Source organism: Microtus pennsylvanicus, chromosome 2 (genome assembly GCF_037038515.1).
Source record: "Microtus pennsylvanicus isolate mMicPen1 chromosome 2, mMicPen1.hap1, whole genome shotgun sequence".
NCBI lineage: Eukaryota > Metazoa > Chordata > Mammalia > Rodentia > Cricetidae > Microtus > Microtus pennsylvanicus.
The window spans coordinates 65991083-66017225 of NC_134580.1; the positions used below are offsets into that span (position 1 = coordinate 65991083).

The window sequence follows — 26143 nt, forward strand, 5'->3', positions numbered from 1 at the left end:
ACCTTATTTCACAGATATTAGTCTGCAAAACATTCAAAAATCTCAAAGCTATTCCTAAACCGCAGATCTCAGAAACATAAACTGTTATACAGATACATTTCAAATTCAACTGACAAATAATAACTTTTAAAATGGCATCAGCAACCTTGTTAAGTTTGCCTTTCTTCATTCCTTCATCCCTCTATCTGCCCATCTTGCCTACCCCTCCTCCATTGCTCCTTCTTCCACTTCTTGCCCTGTATACACATATTTCATATCTTGTAGACTTGCAGTATTTGCAATGTAGCTAGTGCAAGATGAGATATTTTTATTTCATAGGTGCAAAATATACAACTACTTTGATTTTAAAGATGTAAATATGAGAACAAAAGTATCCCACATATATTACATTACTTAAAATATATAATTAACTTCACTTTTGTAGTTAATCCTTATTGAAGCATTTAGAAAATTAAATGTCTTATCTAACCTCATTTTAGTCAACAGTGTTCCTGTAAATACTCCCACTCACTCTTCAATGGGAATGTTTTAAAAATAACCTCCCATGAAGCCCTATCCAACCAAATCTTTGAACTGTTTACATCATCTGTGTTTCCATTATACCTAATTTTTTTTGAGACAGTGTTTCTCTGTAGCTTTGGAGGGTGTCCTGGAACTAATTCTTGTAGACCAGGCTGGCCTCGAACTCACAAAGATCTGCCTGCCTCTGCTTCCTGAGTGCTGGTATTAAAGGTGTGTGCCACCTTTAACTAATTGTAACTAATGTTAACATCTATGTTTGTGTATAAATCTGTCTCTTCACCCTCAAAATAAAGTAGGATAAATGACCCAGCACTGCACCTTCAATTGCTAGATCCAATGTAGTCACTTGGTACCTTTTCATCTAAGGAGTAGATAAGCCTTTAATCTCTCAAGGTGTTAGTTTCCTTAGGGTATGAGAGTGGCCTTCCCTCCTTCACAAACAAGCTTCAGGAATAAAAACTCACTATAATATTTAAGCATTGTAAAAAGTATGGCAACTCTGCATTGCAGCTGCTGTTCTTTCTTATAAATACTTATATACTTTTTATAATCACAATACCTATGTATACTTTTAAAGGTTAACTTTTGTTAAACAATCAAAGCAATGAAAGTATTTCACCAGACTATACTTTTTAGAAAGATTCACTAATTCCCTGGCTACAGTCCTGGGCTATAATGGAGAAGAAGGCTGAGCAACAGACTTACTCTGTTTCTAATTGTAACCGTGGCATGACCAGTGACTAAAGCCCTGGGCTATAGTGGAGAAGGAGGTTGAGCAGCAGTACACTGTATGCCTGATTGGGAATGTGGCATGACCAGCTACTTCAAGCTCCTGACACTTTGATTTTTTGGCCATGATGGATTTAACTTCAAAAAACAAAAACAAAAAACAAAAACAAATCCTTCCTTTTTGAGTTTATTTGCCAAAGTTTTCCCACGGCAGTAGAGGAGAAAATAATATGTTTATCAAATCTATTTTTTCTAAAAGGTCAGGGCTAATTTTAGAAAAATTAAAATACACAAGCTTAACCTTTGAATGATAAAGATATGTCATTTGGATGCCAAGAAAAGAAAGGCTTAGATTTAGACAAGAGTGGTACAGTGTTGAAGCCAGCTCTTCTTATGACCCACAGAGCACTGGCACTCAAGTTCCCACAGACTCACAGTAGGTTCTGCAGACAGGAAGAAGTATACATTTATCTCTTCTCAGTACAGTGCCTCTGTGCAGGGCAAAAGGATTGGTGAAAATCCTTCTTAAGCAAGCCTCAGTGATATATCTTTGGAGTTCACAAAGGGAAAATAAATTCTATGTTAAGAACAAGAACAAATACTATTTCTTCACTGACACATTTTATTTTCTCTTTATTCAACTGGAAAAGGTCTGTTCTTTCCTTTTAGGTTCTAACTTCTTCTGTCAATTCATTTGACAAAACTTTATTGAGCCATTTTTAAACTAGAGACTAAATATATAAGATAGTATTAAAGAACTGACAAGCATAAGAAGAGACAGAAAGGAAAAGTCCTGTAACTGAAGTAGTTACAAAGTCCAGGTAAAACAGGGCAGATGGAGCATTTGCTATAGCGCTGAAACTGGGATACAGAGGAAAGTCGGAGTTTCTTGATGGGCACCTGGAGAAGATGGAACTGGCATGCAAAGGGAGGGAAGCTGACAAAATGTAGTCAGACACAACAAAGGAAATGTCAGACGGGTGGTTAAGTGGAAAGAAAACATGGAAGACACAGCAGCAACAGGAAGGAAGCATTTCCCAGGAAAACACAGAAGACAGCAGCAACAGGAAGAAAGCATCCCCCAGAAAAACACTGAATACATGGTAGAAACAGGAAATATACCCCAGGAAAACACGAAGACACAGCAGATACAGGCAGAAATTATCCCCCAGAAAAACATGGAGACACAGCAGAAACAGGAAGTATCCCCAGGAAAGCACAAAGACATAGCAGAAACAGGAAGGAAGTATCCCCCAGGAAAACATGAAAACACAGCAGAAACAGGAAGGAAGATTCCCCCAGGAAAGCACAGAAGACACAACAGCAATAGGAAGAAAATATCCCCAGGAAAACATGGAAGACACACAGCAGAAACAGGAAGGAAGTATTCCCAAGAAAAACATGAAGAAACAGCAGAAACAGAAAGTATCCCCAGGAAAACATGGAACAAAAGAGACATTACTTGTTACCTATTGGTTATTCTGTAAATTTCTCAGGGAGAAGAAACAATGTTGTACAGGTAGACAATGAGTTAGTCAAGAATTCATTTACAAAGAAACTCAAGATTCTCTTCTATTTAAAATCCCCCAAATACTAATAACCTGAGGAAAAATGACCTAGCATCCTTTCATGCAAATACAGAACTACTTAAAATGTCTAAACTTAAACTACACATTTTTAAATGTTCTTTATTCTTATACAAAGAGGGTTGAAATCATTATTCCTTCCCTTGAATTCAGACTATAAAACAGTAAATGGAATATCCTTCAAAATGTTAAACAACTACTTTTAAAACTCATACTGTGCCATGTCTTTGAATTCAGAAACTTCACACACACACACACACACACACACACACACACACACACACACACACACACACACTAATATATGCACACATATAGTCACAGGCAACTTTGGAGCAATATTTTAGAAAGATTTGTTTTGTATTTTGCATATACTGCCTTCATAACCCATGGTTACAGTCTCTTTCACAAAAACAGAACTTTGGGATGTCATTTTCTTTCTATTCTACTTAAATTGGAAAGCAAAAGCAACATTTCTCATACTCTCTTATACTCTGAATTATTACCTAATAACAGACTTATATAGGAAAAAAAATAAACCTTTTCTTCCATTTCTAAATATTTTTTCCTGAAAATGCATTGTTTGAAATTGTCTCGGGCTCTGATAACAATTCCAGAATGATTAGACTAACAGGATGAGCAAGGACACAGAGGCAAGGGAGTGTGCTAAAAATGGGAGTGAGACTTAGAGCCCACTGCTTTTTATTCATTTTTATTTTATCAGTTACTTTGTCTTCTAAAAACCTGAATCTAGTAGTAACATAAAAATGCAAATATTTCCTCCAAATCTTTTATTGCTGAGCAGGATTCACTGATGTAAATACAACTCTAAGTCTTTAATCAAAAGCGTGGGTCATATAAAAAGGATCAGAAATGCTAAATCCTAGCACAGATGCTGGCTCATTAAGGTTCACTTCACAGTTCCTGGGAACCTCCCTGGATTTAGGGTGGTTACCTTTAGTTTTCTTCAGGAAGAAGTCTGTCTGTATTAAATTCAAAGCTTAATTAATATTGGCCTTACAGTTCCTACAGCTTTCTCTCTAGTTACTTATTTAGTCTAATCAAGGCCTTGCTCTACACCATAACACTACACCATAATGTGGGGAAAGAAAGAAAGCAAGAATGAGTCAATTCCCACTACTAATGGTGAACACTGAATTACATATTCAGCGTTCTTTCTTTCTTTACTAGCTGAACTGACCTTCAGGTAGGCTAGGAGTAGAAAATGTCTAGCTCAGTTATTTAAGCTAGTTGGTCTCTACATGGATGATGCTAAGCACAGGAATCATTTCAAGTATAAATATTGCAGAGGGCAACCATTTGAATGGTAATACAGTTTTAAAAATCTTACCAGGAAATAGACATGCTGCTATAAGGATGGCAATCTGTGTAGGAAAGGTATTCCTATATTATAATTCTTTTTGTTTGTGTCATTTGATTTTGAAGCAAGGTCTTACTGTACACTCCTAGTTGGCCTAGTATTCACGGATAGCCTTGAACTCAAGGCACCTTATCCCCCATTTTAGCTTCCCAAATTCTCACATTACAGGAATGTACCACCACACTTGGTAGGTTTTTTTTTTATTGTTAATATTAAATACCAGCCATTAGAGCCTTGAATGTAACTCTATTAGACACAGGAATACAAAGTCATTTTCATATAGCTATAATGCAAGTAGATGTTTTCAAGAAATAATTATGCTGCCTTGTTCAAAACTTTACAAAGAGCTGGTGACACACCAGCACCCATGCCATGTGCAGCACAGCACTGCTGTCACACCCCTGGGTGCCCCATCATTGTTCATCACACCCCTGGGCGCCCTATCATTGTTCATCACACTCATCACAGCCCCATCATCATTGTTCGTCACACTCATCACAGCCCCATCATTGTTCGTCACACTCATCACAGGAACCATTTCGTCCTTTTATTCTGCTGTAGCCATGATAACATACTGATTATCTGAAAATATACATAGATCACCTATGATTTCTATTTCAGGAAACTAAACCAAACATTGCAATAGCTTTTTAAGAGTAGCCATGTTTCATGAGACGGGGAACTAATGACTTAACTAAATTGAATTAAACAATTCTCTTCCTCTGACTTCCAGCTGATCTTCTAGACAGAGGAAATCCTATAACTCGCTCAGAAAGAGTCATAGATGCTACATCACTCTGTTTTTATGACCATAGGAACAAGTCCAAAAAAAAAAAAAACTCATCTTCCATCACTCAACAGCAAAGCCACTACTATTCCTGTTACCTGAGAAAAGATATCCCATTTATTTTAGCCACTATCACTTTAATTTCATGCTTTTCCAGTCGGTGAGCACAGCTCCACAACTCAATTGCGAACACATGGTCTGCATACCTTCCCCAGTGCTCATAAAACTGTAAACATCCAACATTAGACACAGATTCTCTGACTCTCAACCTTCTCTTCTATTTCCTACCCTAGTCTAGTCCCAATGCTAGTCACTGCTTAGGAACAAATCTGGACTCTTCTCTCCCTTAGGGACATGAGGTTAATACTTCGCATAACTTACCCCTTGCCTTCTTTCTTGACTAACCCTCCTTCTTTCCACCCTCACCCTCACTTCACCAGATCAGAAATTCATTTTCTTATGTTGGAACTGTGCCCCACCCTATCCCATCATCTTGCATTTAGTATGTTTTCCAGCTGGAGCTGCTTTGCCTCAAGATTTACATTAAATACAAATGATATTTCATAATTTGTAGATGGAAGAAGTTGGGCTTATGCAAGGTGTAGCAGCTTATCAGTCTCTAACTCTTATGTACCACTGGTTGCTGAACATTCCATGCTACTGTCCCATGTTCCATGTATGTTACCATGCTAGACTATAAAATACTCAGTAGTGACAATATTTCACTTTTACAAAAACTCATTGAAAAAAAAAAAGCCAGGCAGTGGTGGTGCCTGCCTTTAATCCCAGCACTTGGGAAGTGGAGGCAGGCAGATCTCTATGAGTTCAAGACCAGTCTGGTCTACAGAATAAGTTCCAGGACAGTCAGAGATACACAGAGAAACCCTGTCTCAAAAAAAACAACAACAAAAAGTCATTGAACATGTTCTCCTCAATGAATGTATTTTGTCTTTACACACAACCAAAAACACAGTATCTATCAGTAAATATTTATAGAATAACCTAACACATGCATCAAGCATGTGTTACTTACTTCTGTACATGGCTATGATTTGTCACTTTAACAATTACTTTTCACAGACCAATATGAGTTTGTTCCCAATTGAGTGTATTCACAAGTTTCTCCTACAAAGGGAGCTGGAAGACCTGAGATTTGGTCTGGCTGTTTCTACTGTTTCTCTTTAGACCCATGAGCTTTAAGAATTTATCTGAAGCTTTTCTCTATATGCTAAATGTAAAATAAGTAATATGTTTTTGCTCTAATAATTTATTATAGATTTCCTTAAATATTTAATAAGTATTTAGCACCAATCACATTTTTCTTTACACTCCTTGCTACCACCTAGCGGAATCACCTTAGATCAAACTCTTAACTGGTTCACATTTAAAGTCATCACTCAGTCCAGTGATTTAGTATCTTGTAGTGTATGGGTGAGGAGTTTTGCAGTATGACTCCACTTCCTGTAATGTTCAGTTCCCTGACTTTGGGTGCAATGTGATCAATTACTTCATACTCCTGTGGCTATACCTTCTCTTCATTGATGTACTAGACCTTCAAACTCTAATCCAAAATGTACCCTTCCTTCCATAATTTACTTCTTGCTAGGCATTCGGTGACAGCAATGTTAAAAGTAAGAAATGTGGGAAGTTGGCATAAGGAGTGAGGTAATTACTGTAATAAAACTGACCATGTAGTGTGTTGGCTTTTAGAACAGGTCAGCAGGAACATAGAGTAAGGCTCCATTTTGGCTAGAAATATTTATGAATGTTACAAACAGAGATTAATGAGCCATTCTGATGGGAATTTGGAAGACTGGAATTTTGACAGACATGTAAACTGTGGAGGCTCCTCTCACAAGCTTTCTGAGTAGAACGATACTCAGTTGAGAATTTGGCTAGAGGCCATTTGTGCCATATCCTAGCAGAAAATCTGGTTGTATTCTGCCTGAGTTCTAAGAACTTAAATTAATCTGAATTTAAATGGACATATTTGGTACAGGAAACCTAAGGACAGGATAGTATTCAAGGCTACATCATGTTTACTGCGCACTGCTCATATCCAGGCCTAGAGTGTAGGAGAACAAGAAAAGAAGAAATATAGGAAATAGCAACTGGAGGTTGGGGAGAGAAAGTTAAAGTTGTGGACAAGTTGGGTGCTAAGAAAGCAGCTATAATTATTGAAGAGACTGGCACCACTGAAGCAAAACCTCTGCTCTCCACCAGGAAACAGGCAATGATGACCACTTAAGGGTAAGACTCACCCACTGAAGGCTTCAACTTGTGAAGTGCAAATTCATTTGAAAGAAAAAGAAAACCTAACCTAAGAATGCTACTGAAAGAATTTAAGAACTGGGTGGGGGTGGGGAGGTGGGATGGCAGTACACTATTGGTTTATTTGGGCTTTTAATATTATGAAGGCACACAGCTAAGTGTATATATTAAGTTCAAAAGACTCTGTTCTTGTAAACCATGGGACTGTTATGGGGACTTTGAAGTTGGAGTAAATCCATTTTCCTTTATGAGATGCATAGAAACCTATGGTGATCATCGGGTAGAATGTTGTGATTTGAACTAAAAATGTCCCCCTCAGCTCATGTGTTAGAATACCCAGTTCCCAGTCGGTGATCCTGTTTTGGAAAGTTACATTATAAAATCTTTGAAAAGTGGAATCTTGCAAGAGGAAGTGAACTCTTGTGGGTAGCCTGAGTTTTATGCTCTGGCCTCACCTGCTGTCTGTTCTATAATTCCTGACTTTAGACACAACATGACCACATCTCAAACTCCTACCTCAATGTTGTAGTTACAGAGATGCTTTACTGAGGTAAGCTGGGCAAAGGGCACAACAGAATCTTTCTCTTCTGGTTTTGTAATGCTCTGTATTCTGTACTTGTTCCAAAAGAAGAAAGCAAAACATACTTATTTGACTGACTTGTAAGAAATTTAAACAATTCTTCAAATATCACCAACACTTATTTTTACTTCTGAAAACAGCCACAATTCAGAGAAACAAAATTATGTCTACATTTTAGAAAGAAAGAGGCAAGAGTTGCTGCATGCCCAGCTCCCATATTGGGCTGATTCACTTGTACCAAACAACTATGCCCCCTTTTTGTTTTTGTTTTGAGGAGACAAGGTTTCTCTCTGTGTTTCCCTGACTGTCCAGGAACTCACTCTGTAGAGCAGGCTGGCCTCAAACTCTTAGAGATCCATCTGCATCTGCCTCCCGAGTGCCACCAACGCCCAGCTACACCTTTATTTTCTTTTAGTAAGAGCTATGATAAGGAGTCTTTCTTCAAATGCCTCTACCACTGAACATAACATTCTGAATAGCATGCATCTTGTAGAAACATGGGGACTGAAAGAAGAGAGGTTGATTCTAATAGACAGGCGAAGGGACAGCTCATGGCATTCATGACATTGCCCTTGGGTTCTCAAAACCACAACAGAGGCTCATGGGATGGTGGGAGTGAAGCAACTGATGCTGATGCCTGACCAGAATAATCCCAGGAGCTTGGGTCTGGAAGAGTGGTGGTCTGAGAGCAGTCCAACGGTAGAATGTTCTCTTCCCACTGGCTACAATGAACAGCTCATGACCACTCCATAAAGATGCCAAACTGTCTTCACTTCCCCTCCCTCCTTATCCCATCAGAATAAGCCAGAGCTGACTCTTTTCAGCAGGGACAGAGAGTCCTTATATAGTCAACTGTTTAGTGATGAGCACTCTTACCTCTGTAAGAAAACTTGTTGGGCTCACTTGCCCATTTTCTTTTTGTTCTGCAATAAGAGGCATACTAAACATTTCTACCTCTCACAAAGAGATATGCTTGTCATTCAGATGACTGAAGGTAACTCTCTATTGACATCACAATGGACTGAGCATCATGAATAAGAAACTCCATTGTCTGCTTTTGAAAACAAGAAATACGGATAAAATTACAATGAAAAATCATCTGGAAACTTTACAATAGACTTTGTATTTTGAGCTTGCAAAATATGTTTTTTTTTTATTTAAAGACATAGAAGGCAAACATGGGGCTTTTGGCAGTGAAAGAGCCAAGGCTAAATATGAGGTTGGCTGCGCCAGACAACAGTGTCAGCAATTCTGTCACATGTCCACACACCCACAACCAAGCATATCAAGTAACCAGAAGCACAGATAAATCATCAAGAGCACACTTTTTCCCCATGGTGGGTAAATTTATTTAACCCTAAGCATGAGCATTTCTGAGGTCCCACCATCTTAAAAAATAAAGATTGGAATACGAGAAATGGGATGCTAGCTTAAACTGCTGGTTTCCAAGTACTAGAACCCTACAAATTAAGATTAGGAGGAAACACTTTATTTCTGCCAATAAAACTGATGAAGCATCCATCTTCAGTCTGGTTGATATTTAAAACTATTACAAGGTGCAGCAGCCTCTTCCCAAAGCAGAGGACTCAGACAAAGTACATAGTGTTTCAGAGATGCATTTGCAGAATGTATAAAACTCTCAGAGATCTAGAGATCTAATTACCATCCACCAGTACAGAATTACTGTAAGCTGATGTCCTAATGGGTAAAGTCCTAATGTTTCTAAGGGTAAACAGGTTGTTTGTTCAAGTTATGCCCCCGGCAGAACCAGCTAATACATTGAGGAACACTGGCAGAGATGGTAGCAATCTTCTCTGGAGAGTGCCTTTTAGTTTCCCTTGCTTTATAAGGCCTACTGATCCCGTAAACACAGAAGCAGAAAACTCCCAATGAATCTTGCTGAAAACCCAGTTCTTGCTTCAGCCCAAGCCAAGGAGGCCTGTTCAGCAAGTCATTTACTGTGAGATTTGCTATTAAACCTGTCAAACAGACATATGTGAAAATACTGCTTCACTAAACAGCTGTTAAGTTTCATGAGCTTAAAAAGAAAATACCATCTAGCTATAGGCTGTTAACTCAACAGAAATTCACCGTTCTGTTTTAAAATCTGATATCCGACTATACTTTCCCCTAAATCCTAACATTTGCTCTCTGCTATGAAATGGCTGCCACACAGCACCATTGGCAAATACCGGCTGAGAGCACACAGATTATTCCAACAGTGCACTCCCTCTTTCTTCAGGGAGTGCTGGGCATCTGTGGCTGCAGACTCCACACAGGAGAAAGTTCTTCTCTGTGGTGTCAGGGGGAAATGAATGTGCTGACTCCTTTCTTTCCTAGTGGTCATACATTAATCAAAGGTTGCAAAAGAAAAAGTGTTACGCTAAATAGATTCGCAGTAATGGAGCTAAAACAATTATTCAAAATGCTTAATCAGTCAATGTAAACTAAAACCATCATCACACTACATCAGTGCACAGGCAGCAAAGTTACATGGAGAAGAAAAACGTTCGTTAAACAAGCCTTCTAGGAATGGAGGACACAAAGGGATTCAGAAAGTGTTTGACAACAGGAAATTAAAACGGTAGCTAAAAACAGTAAAACAACAACAAAAAAGAACTAGAGAAACATGAGACAGATTTGGAGTGTGAGACAAAGACCATGATGTAAGGAAAGCCCATCACAACCCAGGGGGTGGGGGTAGAGAACTGGAAAGCAGCTGGGAAACCAGCTGAAAGTGGTTTCTCTTTACCAGCAATTTCTATGTCCAAAGGGTAATTTTCAAATAGACAAGCACATTTATCAGGTGACAAGGCGTATAACTTAAAGAATGATAAAGACGGATCTTCGATCCCAGGTAGAGGCTGCAGAAGGAGGTGGGGGAGACTGGCTGCCTTTGGGGAGGGTAAGAAAAAATCTGCTTGGGAGGACAAGAGAGAATCAAAGATCCCTTGGAGCACCTCGATGTCTGTGATTTATTTCTTCAATGTCTCTCACTGTAAAGATGAAAAACCAAGAGTCGGGTCACTCCAGACATTGCTATGGGAAATGAGGTGAGGAAACACCAACTTCGGAATAATCACACCATAATTGCCTAGAGGTCTACTAAATCTGTGAGTTATCATTCTGTTTCCTAAACGCAGTGTGTTTGATTTCCCTCCAGAGAATGCAGGAAATCGTACCCTTTGAAACAGATGAGAAGTTTTGGATAACATCAGATTCTATTGGAAAGCCCCCGGGTAATGAGTCGGCAACTCACAGCCCACACAACACTGTCTGAAACACTTAGGAGCAGATGAGGGAAAGTTTGTTGTGACAGCTGTGAAGAATGAAGAGGGGGGAGGATGTCTGGAGGTTAGGTGGATTTGCAACCTGAGAAGGTGATCTGGGCTAGAAAAGTCAGGGTCTTCTCAGGAAGAAAGAACTCCCAGAAAGTGAACAAAAAGAAGCAGACTGGAAGCAAAGTGCAGCCAGCGTGCTGTGGAGTTTCCTGCACAGCTTCCTTTGTGGAAAATGCAAACCAAGAAACACTTCTACTTGCAGGGTATATCCCACACAGAGAGAGTCTGCATATTTCTTGCAGAAGACTTTACTCTTTATCTACTGTTCTCCAGAGGACTCAGCCCTGTGTTCTCCCCTCTCACCAACATGTCCCACACTGGGCATGGCAACAAATGATAGCCACACTGGTGCTGTGTCCTCCCAGGTTATGGATACCCTGCTGGGAAGAAGGCTAGGTCAGAGGGACAGCCTTCCTTCTCTCCTAATGAAATGCCGTAGGCAGCATGGGAAAGACAGGAGCATGGTCTAGGCCAGCATCAGAGAGAAAAGACCAGAAAGAATCGGAAGTAGAAGGATAAACACCAAGTGACAGAGAGGACCACCAGCAGTTCTCTGAGAGTCACTATTGTGCAATATGATGCGCAAACCACATTCTCACTCGATGGTAGCTAGAGTGAGGGGAAATGGAAGGAAGGAGACCAGTACTGTCCATTCCCCAGGCAAGTAATAGACTGGGTACCTACCTTAGTCCTCAGAAGTATGCAATAGAGGGAATTATTACAACAGACACCCTGAGAGGCAGAAGACTTTTCTGAGGTAACCCAACTCACTGCTGTAAAGCCAGCCTAACCTCATGGTTTGGGACCCTACTCTGTTCTGTTCTGCATATCTCCTCCATAATCCATACTGTTTTAATTGATTGGAACACTTAGCAAAATAGCAGTGAAGCAGGTTATCCATGGCCTGCTTCCAGAATTCCATTCTAAAGTGTCGTGGTACCCACACCACTGTGTAGAATGTGGTTACAGAGATGTAAAACAGGGTGTTTAAATGCAAGTGGTACAGAACCCCAAAGTGCTCTCAGTTCCCCAATTGAAAATGTATGTGAGGTTAGGATAGCTGTCTCTGTCTGCAGGTTTTCTGTGCTGTTTCTCCTCAGTAATGAGAAGCACTGCTCAGTCCTGCTTTCACCATCACAGCCCCCTAGACACCAATCATTCACTCTTTGCCTCAACCCTTTAAAATTGTTTAAGACTCTCTAATTTGGAGGACATTTTTTGTTTTTGTTGTTTTTCCTTGTAGAGATGGGGATGGAATGAAATACAAATCACCTGAACTGTGTCTTTGGCAGTGATTGTGGGATCTTTATCAGAGATTCTGTTTCGTAATTCTGTCCTACAATCCTGTCTCAGAAATACTGGTTCAAAGAGTTCTTCTACATTAAAATATGGGCCCTAACCCCAGGGATGTATGTAATAACAAATCCTTGCCTGGAGAAGATGGCTGGGCCAGGCTATCACCCCTGAGTCTCACCAGTTAGCAAAGTCTAGCCAATCTAAAAAACCAAAACCACGAGGTCAGCAACCACAGTAAGTCTGTTTCTGGTAACTTGGCCTCTCTTGTTCCAAGCTCATTAAGCATTTAGGTACAGATTTTAGCAGACATAGGTACAAAGGCCGGTTTTATTGAATTCCACACCCAAAGTAGGGAGCTGACTGTGGATTTGAAAATGGTAGTCTGTGGCAAACAGACCAGAGCTGAATGTGCATGTGGTTCACAGGCTGGAACTCCAGAAAGGTCAGCCATTCTCCATCTGTCTTCGTATCCATGTATGAACGCTCTCTTCAGGTCCCTAACATGAGGAAGCTCTTCTTAGTATCCCAACCTTTAGACTGATAATTTCTCGTATACAAGAGAAATAACTATTCAAATGCCAGTGGGACTGTGGAGTTGAGAGATGACCACTATAATCTTGCATTTTTCACTTTATTCTTTGATTCTTTGTATATTGGTTCAAATGTTTCAGCCACTTTTATTGGCATGAACATATTATCATACATTATACATATTTAAAATACACAATTTGATAAGATTTGACAGTTCCTTATATACATGAATTCATTATACAATTAAGATGAATGTATGTTCATTAAGCAAAGGTAATGACAAATGATAATGTAGACCCACCAAAGACTTCCTTGTGCCTTGTTTCTGTGGAATAGTGGAACACTGGTTTGCTTTTCATTATTATGAATTAGCGTCTATTTCCTAAGATTTTATATAATTGGAACATACTATGTATGTTCTTATATTTTCTATCTTTTTTGGCTCATTCTAACTATTTTAAGATTGATGAATAGTATAAACATGTATTCAGTTTATTGTGCTTTATTAGTGAATAGCATTCAATGGAATATAGTATAGATCTACTACAGTTTATTTATTTATTTATATATATTTGTATTAGTTTCTATTTGGACATATAACAAAAATACACATGATATTCATAAATATCGATATGTACTTTTCTCTGTGTCCTTATTAGAAGAGAAAGTTAAGACACAGAAATGTCCAAAAGACAGAACCCATGTGAAGGTGAAGGAAGAAGATGATCTCACAAAAGACAGGGCTCCCGTGAGGGACTTGCTGTGCCAACAATTTGATCCTGGGCATTTAGATTTCTGAACGGCAGGAAAATGCTTTTATTTTTTTATCAAAACTATTTAGTCCACAAAGTTTTGTCATGGAAGGAAGTTCTAGAAAACTAATACAGAAAACTTCTCAACACATGTAGCAATTGACTCAGAGTTGACCCTAGACCAAAATACAAAACTACGGAAACTTTTACAAAATCTCTTATAACCTTAATAAATCTTACTTTATACAAAGCTTTCTTAGCTGTCATGCTAAATGATTGACTCCTAAAGCAAAGAAACTTCAAATGTGTTAAGTACTGTTCCCTCTCTAGAAAGCCGATACAGAATGCCTGTCTGTAGGTCATCCCAGCAGAGCTTCTGCTGGAGGAACAAGTCCTGCTTCTCTTTCCTTCACCCTTCCTTACCTTCTTCTGTAGGCTCTAAGACAGCAACAAATGATTCTAGAGAATGTGGAATCCCAAAGAAAGTAAACTGTGGGAGACAACAAATTTTATTACACTGATGTTGAGATCTTCCCAAACTAATAAACAACCTTTTGTTGAGGGAGTGCTATATGTCGTGTAATGTGGCAGGTGCTTTTTTATATCGCTTCCCCCAGTCACATGAGGTAGGCATCACTATAGCAGTCATGTCTGAGGAAATTCAGCTAGCATCTGAGCCTAAGCCCACACTCCTTACAGTTCCAGTTTACAGACGGTGATCAGAAACAATGCATATCCCACCTTAAGAAAATAACTCTCCCTTTCTTAAAAGATGGAAGTTTTAGTTCTCTAAGAAAATTAATTCCAGTTAAGTAATATCTAAATAAGGTCAAGGATCTGCTCTATATCACAGTATGTGATAATTATTGGTGGTGGCTGTACAAATGGTTTGGAGAAACCCCACTCCCAGATACACACTCCTTCCTGTCACACTGGGATCTGTGGGAGGTGAATTTCACTTGGTTAAATGTCTAAACAATGTTCAGAAGAGGGACAGAGTGGCAAACAAGCTGAAAATATAGGAAGGCCACCCAACTAATGAAGATACAAAACCTTTAAATATAGCTCTAATGCTATTAGTGGAGGAAATAGTTGACTGTACAAACTGTATGATCCAAAAGTACTAAGTACTTCATTTACATTGTCTTAATTTCCATAACCCTGTGATCCAAGAGTCACTAACATATGACTCCTAGAAATTTAAAGGAGCCCTTGGGTGAATAAATGATATGGTCAAGAGTACATAGGAAATACCGAAAAGAACCCCAATATACACCTAGATTGTGAGTACAGAGTCCATTACTTGAAATAAGTACCTCATCTTTCAGGCAGAAGAAGTGCAAAGGAAATAGGAAAAAACTCAATCTGCCCTTGGTACCTTCCCACTCCCAGTCTGTTTGCTTGTGCCAAAGCAGGTCCTTTATCTCCACTCTGGAAAACTTGATACTGTGTTCCCTCCAGGAGAGGTTGACTCTGTAACTAGGGTCTTCAAGGACAGGTGAGAACCTTGGCTGTGAAGCCAGGGAAACCACATCTGCCTGCCAGCCTCCCTGTCTGGCAGATCCTCTGCCTCTGATTGGAGTTGCAGAATTCTGGCCAGCTCCTGTATATCTGGAACTGATATATGGCTTCCATCCCATAAGCCCAAAGCCCAGCCAGCACAGTCTTGCAAGCTCCCAACCACCTTGGATCAGAATATTTTAGAGGGAACAGGAAATGCTTGTCAGCCACACTTCTGCAGTTTGGTAACAGCTCATTGAAGGTTTGGGTGGGAAGTTTTTACCTGGAAGTCGTTAACAGCTGCTCCTGCCCTATGAAACGTCAGGCGAGTGCTTACCCACACAACAGTTTTCTAACTGAGACTTTTATGGTTTTAGTTTTTCCAGTTGGTAGACTTTGTCTTTCTCTGACATAATTATAAGTTCCATATTTTTGCCCTAAGGCGAAAATGTAAATCATTTCCTGGTATACCACAACTTCCCAGTACTGACTATAAAAGGCAAGGCTGCATAGCATTTAAAATTAAAAACATCAGTTTCCTAAATGTGTGTATCATTATGATGTTTACCAATGAAAGTTTGCTGGTTCAGACCCAGTTCGTATGCATTTCAGTCAAAGGCCTGCTGGCACGGCAGCAGAAGTTGGGCAATGCGGCATGCAGCTTGCCAAGCTTTTCTTCTCTTTGGGTCCCTTGTGAGTTCCTTCAGAGCTGACTTTATGGGGTTCCAGATACTATTTCTAATGACTCATAACCAGTAGGCACTATACTGGTCTTTGTTAGTTGAGTCCTCTTCAAGCCCCAAGGAAAAGCATGCCTCTTTCTCATTAGTATTATTAGCTCAAATGCCATTGAGCCCTCTCCAGATCGGTTGAGAAAGAAAATGGGCTGTAAAGTCAGACAGAACCCTGTTGAAACCTTCATTCCTCCACTGACACAAATCCTTCACTACTCTGAACTGTTGCCTATGGTTTCTGTCTGCCCAGTTCCCGAGCCATTTAGTCCCAGAGAAAATCACACAGAGAGTCTACATTAGCTATAAACTGGTTGGCACATTAGCTCAGGCTTTGTATTAGCTCTTATAACGTATATTAGCCCATTATTCTAGTATATGTTAGCCACATGGCTCGGTACTTTTTTCAGAGGGACAGGTCACATCTTCCCTTTTCCGTGTCTGGGCAGGACTGCAGAAAGAGCTTCCTTCTTCCCAGAATACTCCTGTTGTCATTGCTCCACCTCTACTTTCTGTTTGTTTGTCCCACCTATACTTCCTGCCTGGCTACTGGCCAATCAGCATTTATTTAAAACATAAATGACAGAATACAGAATTGTCCTGCACCATTGAACACTACTCTATAAAAGAGAGCCTTCTTATAGACCTGCAGGGCTCTTGTGACATTGGTTTCTGATAGACATTAGCATATAATAAACAGCCATCAAATATAACCTCCATTCACTTTCTCTGTTCTTATCCATGTGACACCCAGTTCTCTGTCTGACAATAGGCTTCAGACTTACAGAGTCATAGAGAGGAGAGATAAGCTTAAAATCACAGCTCAGGAAATCAAAAGAAATGGAGCCATCTTAAAAAGCTGGAGAGATGATTGTTTAGATAAGAATACTTGCTGATCTTGCAGAAGGTTCAGTTCCCAGACCCACATCAGGTGGCTCACAACCACCTGTATGTCCAGTTCCTGGGGATCTGACGCCCTCTTTTGGCCCTCATGGTGTGTAGTGCAAATATGTACACTCAGGCATACATACATACATCCATACATCCATACATATGCATAAACAAAATGGGAAAATCTGTTATGATGTATTGCACCTATTCATTGACTCAATTCAGTACACACTCAGACAACTAGGATCTGGGGTTTTAAACCCAGAGAAACCAGGTTCCAAAGGTAACTACAACATGATTTACTATGTGTCCCTGACAAAGTTATTCAAACTCTCTAAGGCACAGTTTCCTTGTGTGAAGTGAGGCAAGAGTTATGCCTCTTTTGCAGGGTTGTTAAGAGTATTGTGTAAAATGTACACAGGTGGTCAGTACAATGGCTTGTATATTGTAAATACTCAGTCATCAAACCACTGCAACACTGACAGTAAGCTTATGCCGGCCAAAGTAACTAAAGACATGGCAGCATGTCCATATTTCCTGCTGAAGGTGAATTTCTAACACCCACTAGCAAACAGTGGTCACTCAAGGGCTGTGCCCCCAGCCTCCTCCTAGCAGAAGAGATGATAAGTACCAACATTTTCATAGCATTTTTGAGGGAATAAAAAAAATTAATGGGTGTAAAAGCCTTCTTTGAAAGATATAGTATAAAAATTTTAGAAAGTATTATTACAATACAAAATGATATAGAAATGCTAATGGCAGATAATCATAGAGTCCTTAAGTCCATCCAAAGAGCAAGTTGGTCTGAATGGGGATTAACTGAGGAGGAGGGATAGGGGGAAAAAGTCAGCACAGAAGCATCCATTAAGCAGAAAATCATACTTCAAAGGAGGGTTTTAATGCTTCATACATATTTATGTGCTCTATTTCTGATTCTGAAATTCAACAGCCCCTTCTCCTAATACTAAAATCTCCCCTCTCACTGAGGGTTGGAGGAAAAATGAAGAAAGATGTTGGGCGTCCCAAAGCCATGAGAAAGGTAGGGTCCTGGTGGAGCACAGCAAGCTGGTAAGTAGCTGTTCACCAAGAGCAACACAAACTCACACAGTTCCAGGAGACGAGCGCCTCCGGAAGGAGATGACTGGAAAGGAGGTGCATTTCAGGGTCAGGAAGAAACTGATGCAAGGGACACTCTCACAGATCTCCAAGAATGACCCCAGCTAAGACTCCCAGTGATAGTGGATACATAGCCTGAACTTGCCATCTCCTGTAATCAGATTGCTGATTACCCCAACTGTTATCAGAAAGCCTCCATCTAGTAACTGATGGAAACAGATGTAGATACCCAAAGCCAAACACTAGGCCAAGCTTGGGGGATCCTGATAAAGAGAGGAAGGATTGTAGAACCCAGAGGGATCAAGGACATCACAAGACAGCCCATAGAAACAACTCACCTGACTCACAATAACTCACAGAGTCTGAACCAACATCCAGGGAGCCTGTATAGGACTGATCTAGGCCCTCTACACATATGTGACAGTTGGGTAGTTCGGTCTACTTGTGGGACTCCTAACAATGGGAGCAGGGGCTGTTCCTAAAGCTTTGGCTCTTGGGAACCTGTTCCTCATACTGGGATGCCTTGCCCAGTCTTAATAATACAAGGGGAAGTGCTTAATCTTGAAATGTCATACTTTGCTGATACCCATGGGAGGCCTGCCCCTTTCTGAACAGAAGCAGATTTGGGGAGAGGGGCAGAGAGGAGGTGGAGGGAGGGAATTGGAGGAGTAGAAGGAGGGGAAACTGTGGTCGAAATGTAAATTAAGAGAGAGAGAGAGACAAAGAGACAGAGAGAGAAGGAGGGAGGGAGGGAGGAAGGGGTGTAGGAGTTCCTTCTGTTTGTGTGTTGCTTTCATTGGTTAATGAGTAAAGAAGCTGCTTTGGGCCTGAAAGGGCAGAACTTAGGTAGGTGGAGAAAACAGAACTGAATTCTGGGAGGAAGAAAGCAGAGTCAGGGAGAAGCCATGGATTCTCTGCCTGAGATGGACACCAGTTAGAATCTCTGGTAAGCCACAGTCAGGTGGCGATACACAGATTAATGAAGATGGGTTAAACTAATATGTAAGAGTTAGCCAATAAAAAGCCGAGGTCCCCATTTAGTTCCTTGGGCAGCTGAGGATAGGGAACCTGAAATGACCCTATCCTAGAGCAATACTGACGAATATCTTGCATATCATCATAGAACCTTCATCTGGTCATGGATGGAGATAGAGACAGAGACCCACACTGGAGCACTGGACTGAGCTCCCAAGGTCCCAATGAGGAGCAGAAGGAGGGAGAACATGAGCAAAGAAGTCAGGACCACGAGGGGTGCACCCACCCACTGAGACAGTGGAGCTGATCTATTGGGAGCTCACCAAGGCCAGCTGGACTGTGACTGAAAAAGCATGGGATAAAACTGGACTCTCTGAACATGGCGAACAATGAGGGCTGATGAGACGCCAAGGACAATGGCACGGGGTTTTGATCCTACATAATGTGCTGGCTTTGTGGGAGCCTAGCCAGTTTGGATGTTCACCTTCCTAGATATGGACGGAGGGGGGAGGACCTAGGACTTTCCACAGGGCAGGGAACCCTGACTGCTCTTTGGACTGGAGAGGGAGGGGGAAAGGAGTGGGGGAGGGGGAGAAGGGTAGGAGGAGGGGGCGAAGGGTGGGAGGAGGGGGAGGGAAATGGGAGGCTGGGAGGAGGTGGAAACTTGTTTTTTTTTCTCCTTTTCTCAATTAAAAAAAAGAAGTTAGAGCTAATGGCAAGCAGTGTTTTAATTAATACAGTTTCTGTGTGGTTATTTCGGGTGTAAGCTAGCCGAGTGGCAGGGACAAAAACAAGGGGCCCCCTCCTTACAACAAGGGAGGGACAAAGGAAGGAAGGGAGCGAGGGAGGGAGGGAAGGAGGGAGGGAGGGAGGGAGGGAGGGAAGGAGGAAGGGATGAAGGGAGGGAGGAATGAAGCAAATACTTATATATTTACATTATATTATAGTATATAATTCACATATATGATATATATATATATACATATATTTGTATGTTTGTATATTAAAACACTATAATGATTCCCATTATTCTGAATGCTAAGAATGTGAAAAGAAAGAATAAAGCAAACAAAACAATATTTAAAGCATCTTCAATCCAAGTTTGAGAAGCATATATTACCAACGTAAAAGGGGGACACCAGTCATTTCAAACAGCCATCACACATCACACAGTTGCTTGACAGAGTTCTATTGATTCCAAGAGCAGAGAGTGAAGCTAGTCTGTTATTACTAAACTAAGACATGTATTATTTCATGTTCAAAGTTCTACTAAATGAGATAATACTAATATTGTCAAGAAACAAATACCTTAGTAAAAAAAACTTTCAAAAAATAAAGACTCTTATGATCAATTACTGAACACCAGCTTTAGGTAAGGCTCTCACAGAAGTCCACAGAAATAAAGCTGAAATGAGCAGAAACGGAAGGATCATAATACTATGTTCAGTATGTTTTACAAAAGAATACAGACAAATGCACCAAGTAATGTTGAAAATATGGAGGAGGGAGTAATTGGATATTTCTCTGAGATTAAGAAAAACATCCCAGGGAAGGTGGGAGGTATCCTGGGTCTCAAACAATGAGAATGACAGAAAGGCACCCTAGGTGGACAGAGCCACTGGGACAGTCCTGCCACCCTACAGTACTCACTGGAGACAGTGCTGATGTACCCAGTGACCAATGTATTTTACTGTTTAAATCATATAACATAAGCTTTGTGTCTGCTACCAATCCACCTAAGTAATATGTGTAAGTGTCTTGATTTTGGTAATCTTTATATAACTATATTTGGCATTTTTCTTCACTTTCCTAATAGCAAACGCTAGAAGTCAAACAACAGTAACAACAATAAGGTTCCAAAAGGTTAAATAAAAAACCTCAAAGATCCAAACTGAATTCAATGCTTTTTATTAGTAATTATTTATGGGCCATAGTTTAATCATATTGTAATGTTTTCCATAAATAATATTACAAGTACCAACAAATACTAGGTTACAATAGCTAATCAGCCACTTACACCCCACTTGAAAGCAAAAGAATTTCAAGATGGATGAGATGGAAAATTTGGGAGCTAAAACCACAAAATGTGCCATGTTTTACTTGAAAGCCTAGTCCGCCATACTGAGTAAGTGAAGATTTGTTTTTTGTTGTTGTTATTGTTGTTTGGCTTTTGTTTGTTTTTATTTATATATATGGGGGACTTTGTGTCTGTTTTTCAGGACAGAAAACAAACTACAAAAGCATGGACGGTGGGCTTGAACAAGAAGAGGCTGAACACTACAGTAGCACAGTGCTGGGGGAGGCAGAGCCATAGCAGATAACAAACTCTGTGAGTCAACACAAATAAAGAGATTGGCACATGCTCATCACCTGCTCATTAGTTGACCTGGGACAATTAAAGAACTATTAGCAGTCTGACACTAAAGTATAGTAAATACATCTGCTGAAATGAAATCCATAAACAATGGCTTTCCTGCTCAGACAGTCATAGGATGTCTATATTAGAAAGAACCTTAGCAATTATCCTGTCCTGATGCGATCAAACGTCAGTCCTCATGGTTGGCTCCAATTCTGTGGGCTCTGGAGGAGTCTCCCCACTGCCCTCACCCCATGATGCTCCTACATATGCTCCAGAGACCACAGTCTGAGAACTTGGTCTGTGAACTTATCTAGAGTCAGAGAAGAAAAACTGCAGGGAGCTGGAGTGAGGAGCATAATGATGGAAGGCTTCAGAATTAGAAGCTTGATTCCTAGCTGCAGTAATGTTTGCATAGATCACCCCCCAGAAAAATAAACAGAGCCAAATTGGGCCTAACAGTGAAAGAAACCAGACTATCTGATCTTTAAAATAATGTAGCCAAATCTAAAATTAAGGTGTTTTTCTAGAGTTTTTCTTTTCTTTTTAGTTCTGAGGTATAGGGATCTCAACTCAGGTTACAGCACGCCTACTTGAGCCATAGGAAATTTTCAGTTTGTTTACATTCTAATATGAATTTCATAGATATTATTTTCTTTACATTAATTACCACTTGCTTAGACCACTCAAATAATAAAACATTTCCAAGTACATCAAATCCCAGGTATTTACAGTTTCACCGAACTTAAAAATCAAAGTATCAGAAACCCATTGGAATATTTTGGAGCATAATGTCTGACTGGTAAAACTACGGAGCTGAGAGATGCTAGAAGTCTACCACTAACTATCAACTCTCAACCTCTTTATGCATCAGCATGTTCATGTTCCCTAAGGTCCAACAATAATCTCCTCTTCTTTAATCTTTAGATTAAATTACATGCACCAAATTATACTGTGAAATTTATAAATGGAAGATTCCAGAAATAATCTGTATTCTGAATTGAATGCTGTTCTGGCTAGTGTGATAAAAATCACTAATTCAGCCACATGACTCAATCTTGTCTAGTAGTGTTTCCACTCACTAGTCACTTGTCTTCTCAGTTACCAGATTATTATGTTATCAAAGTACTTGTGCTCAAATAAACCCTATTTTTTTAATAATGGCTTTTTTTTGGGGGGGGGGGGTTCGAGACAGGGTTTCTCTGTAGCTTTGGAGCCTGTCCCGGAACTCCCTTTGTAGACCAGGCTGGCCTCGAACTCACAGAGATCCGCCTGCCTCTGCCTGGCCTTTAAAGCATAAGTGTAGTTGTTGTGGGAATTCCTTCAACCAATAGTTTTTCAGATACTGGCTCATTTCGGGTGGGGTCTGAAGTACTAGAAGTCAAAGGATAATTGTGCATGGCCCCTTTTCCTGTTGGATTCGGTTTCCAGCTTCCAGCACACACAGAGGACAGCAGATTTCCACCCTTACTGTAAGTTTTGTCCCCAAATAAATAAACCTTTGTTATACTTCAGTCCAGGCTATAGTGGAACTCCTTAATATACCTGCAATTTGGCACCCCATGATGGGGGCCATTATGTAAGCAGAGATTATCCTTGCATTTCCTGGCCACTCAGACCCAAATAATCAGACAAAACTATATTAATTACAACACTGGTTAGCCAATGGCTCAGGCGTATTCCTAGATAGTTCTTATATCTTAAATTCACCCATTTCTATTAATCTGTGTATCATTAATCTGTGGCTTACTGGTAAAGTTCTGGTATCTTCTTTCTCTTTGCCAACTACATGGCATCTGCCTGACTCTGCCTTTATTAATTAATGGTAATAAAACATATTCACAGCATACAGAGGAGAATCCCACATCAACTAGTGATGTAATTCTGACACACACAGGAGAGAGAACACAAAGTGCTTCCTTTGAGTGAAAAGGTTAATGTATAAAAAATATTTTGAAAGAGAGAGACCACATTCACATAGCTTCCATTTTAGGGTATTGAAATAATTGTTCTATTTTTTTTTAATAAAAAACATTGATCTATCATTGTTCCTAGCTCATAAACTAAATATTATATAAGTATGCACATATACAAAATGTATGTAAGGTTCAACATTAAATATAGTTTTAGCCAACCAGGGGAATTTAGTGGAAAGGAGGAACTTTGGAACTAAATCTCCCCACATACCACTCAAGATGTTATAGGAAACAGTTTTAAATTTTCAAAATTTAAAGGAACTAGTCAAAATAAAAATAAAGAATGTATAAAACCCTTCACACATTCGGCCTCCACTATGACTAGAGAAACATAATACAGATTGAGACAAGCACCAATGGAATCCTCTAAAGGAAATATATCTTGGGCGAGGCTTTAAAATAAGAAGTGTGGCTATGGACAGAGCAGCAACGCAAACCAAAGAGTTCATAAATGAGACAGTTTGATGTGACTGATGCTGGGAGAAATTAGCTATTTTATTTTACTCTTATGGGCTCTTGGCCATCATAAAACAGAATGTGTCGGTAAAGCAAAGCACAGAAAAAGGCATTTTTTTTTCTTGCAATGAATTCTGACTACTAAAAGCTGCCTATGAGATAATATATTTCAAATATCATTTGTATTTAAGATGAGCTACAAATTTATTGTTAATGCTATATTATTATACTATTAAGAACCTCTTGGATTTTGCATTTTTTGGCTCCAACATATCCAATTAATGATCCTTCTGCCACATTCATGCTTTAATGCTATTAAGCACACATAATGTGTTTCTCTTCCACTAAAATGAACTAGAACTTCACCAACAGATTGCCAAAGAGCACTGTATTAGGCCCCTACCTGGACACATCAACTCTGACATGAAAACAGGAGGTAGAATGGCGAAAGGGAAGTTAATATTGCAGCTAATTTCAGAATCTAGGAGAATTTTGAAAGGTATATATTTGCCAATTTCTGACAGTTTCCAATAAATTGGCAAACAAACACCAAGGTGGGTTGTAATATTCACCCATTTATAAATTATAAAAGGTGAGATTCTGTTATATAAAAACCCAACTTCTCACTTCAGTAACGGCCTCACGATCATGACCTGACATGCAACATGTCCCATCCAGTGACAGGATGCTTACTACGGCAAAGGAGAGTTCATTGCAGTTTGAGCAGTTTTCATTAGGGCAGTTCCCCATTCTCTCTCAATGACCAGATTAAATCCCTGTGACATAATTCAGTGGGAAGAGCAAGAGTTCCAGATTCATATAGAACTGAAAATAATTTCCCATTCTGCCACTTACTGGTTTTGTCTTTGAGCATCTTTTTTAATCTCTCTGATTCTCAACCTCCTCACCTATAAAATAAGGAAAATACCCCTGAATGGTTTGTTCTATGCCTTAGGTTGTACCTTAAAAGCACATAGTACTTTGCCTGGCGCACACAGTTGCTCAATGGATAAAGCACTATTCAAAGCATTTGCTTCAGCTGTACCATTTGGTGTTGGTGTTTTAATCCCTCTTTCATGTGTGAATGACAGCCCATTAAATACAGCTGTGGTGAACATGTCCTGAAATTGTTTTTTACCCTGCTAACTATCTGTTAAGCTCCTGCATCTTTTTTTTATGGTACTATACGATAGCATGTTACCATGCCATTGGGGACCACAGGGATAATGCACTGTAACAGGCTGTGAATGACGTATTGGATGATTCTGCACTTGTAACATTATCAACAAGAGACTATATAATAATTCAGGTGGACATTTTAGTTCACACCATTTCAAGTTGACAGAAATCAGTACAGACATGACACCCCACTCAACATAAATAGACTTGATTCTGGCATATACTTGCTTAAAACAAATATCATCAAACCAATTAAAAAATAAGAACAAAGTCAAAGTCACTTGTAAGAAACACATCTAAATACACAGAAGTTTAATGTATAATTTATAAAATGGCATATCAAAAATACTAATTTAAAAAACTGATAGTTTTATCAGTATCACAAAAATAATTTTGAAGGTAAAAAAATTGGGACATAAAGAAAATCACTACATAAAAGGTTCAATTTACAAAGAAGACATAGTGTTATACAAATATGAACTTAATAATCTATGAAAAGTATTTGAAACAAAAAAGTCTGAAATTCAGATAAATGTACAAATGCATACAATACTGGATGTTTCTAACATACACACCAGTAATTGTTATGTCAAACAACAGCAATAACAAGCCAATAAATATAGAAAACTGAACAACACGTTGATCTAACGTGCATCTACAGAAGAGTACATCTGACGATTAACAGCATATGTTACTTTTTTCTTTTTTTACTTATTTTAAGAAAATCTTTTCTCATTTTACATACCAATCCCAGTTCCCACTCTCTCCCCTCCTTCTGCTTCCCCCATCTTCTCCCCACCACACCCTCCATCCACTCCTCAGAGAGGGAAAGGTTTCCATGGGGAGTCAAGATAGTCTGGCTATTGCTTTGAGGCAGGACCAAGACCCTCCCTGCTATATCTAGTCTGAGTAAGGTAATCCTCAACAGAGAATGGGCTCCAAAAAGTCAGTTCAAGCACTAGGGATAGATCCTGGTTCCACTGCCAGTGGCCCCACAGACTGTCCCAGCCACACAACTGTCCCCCCCATTCAGAGGGCCTAGTTTAGTGGTATGCAGGTTCCCCCCTGTCAGTCCAGAGTCAGTGAGCTCCCACTAGCTTTGGTTGGGTGTTTCTGTGGGTATCTCCATCATGGTCTGGACCCCTTTGCTCCTAAACACATATGGTTTAAAAATTAAAATCAATCTC

General features: G+C 39.7%; 1 protein-coding gene across 4 annotated transcripts in view; it reads right to left on the reverse strand.

Annotated features, from left to right (window-relative positions):
• The window catches only part of Cpq (carboxypeptidase Q), a 361963-nt gene that overhangs the window by 293612 nt on the left and 42208 nt on the right, over positions 1-26143 (reverse strand). The window contains exon 1 of one of the 4 annotated variants that reach the window (XM_075961234.1): positions 16409-16464. The exons of 2 other annotated variants lie outside the window; for them this stretch is intronic. The gene's annotated coding sequence lies outside the window, so the exon portion shown is untranslated. Of the gene's footprint in view, positions 1-14199; positions 14262-16408; positions 16465-26143 lie in introns of those variants that run through there. One more of the 4 variants, XM_075961235.1, reaches the window with a different exon arrangement.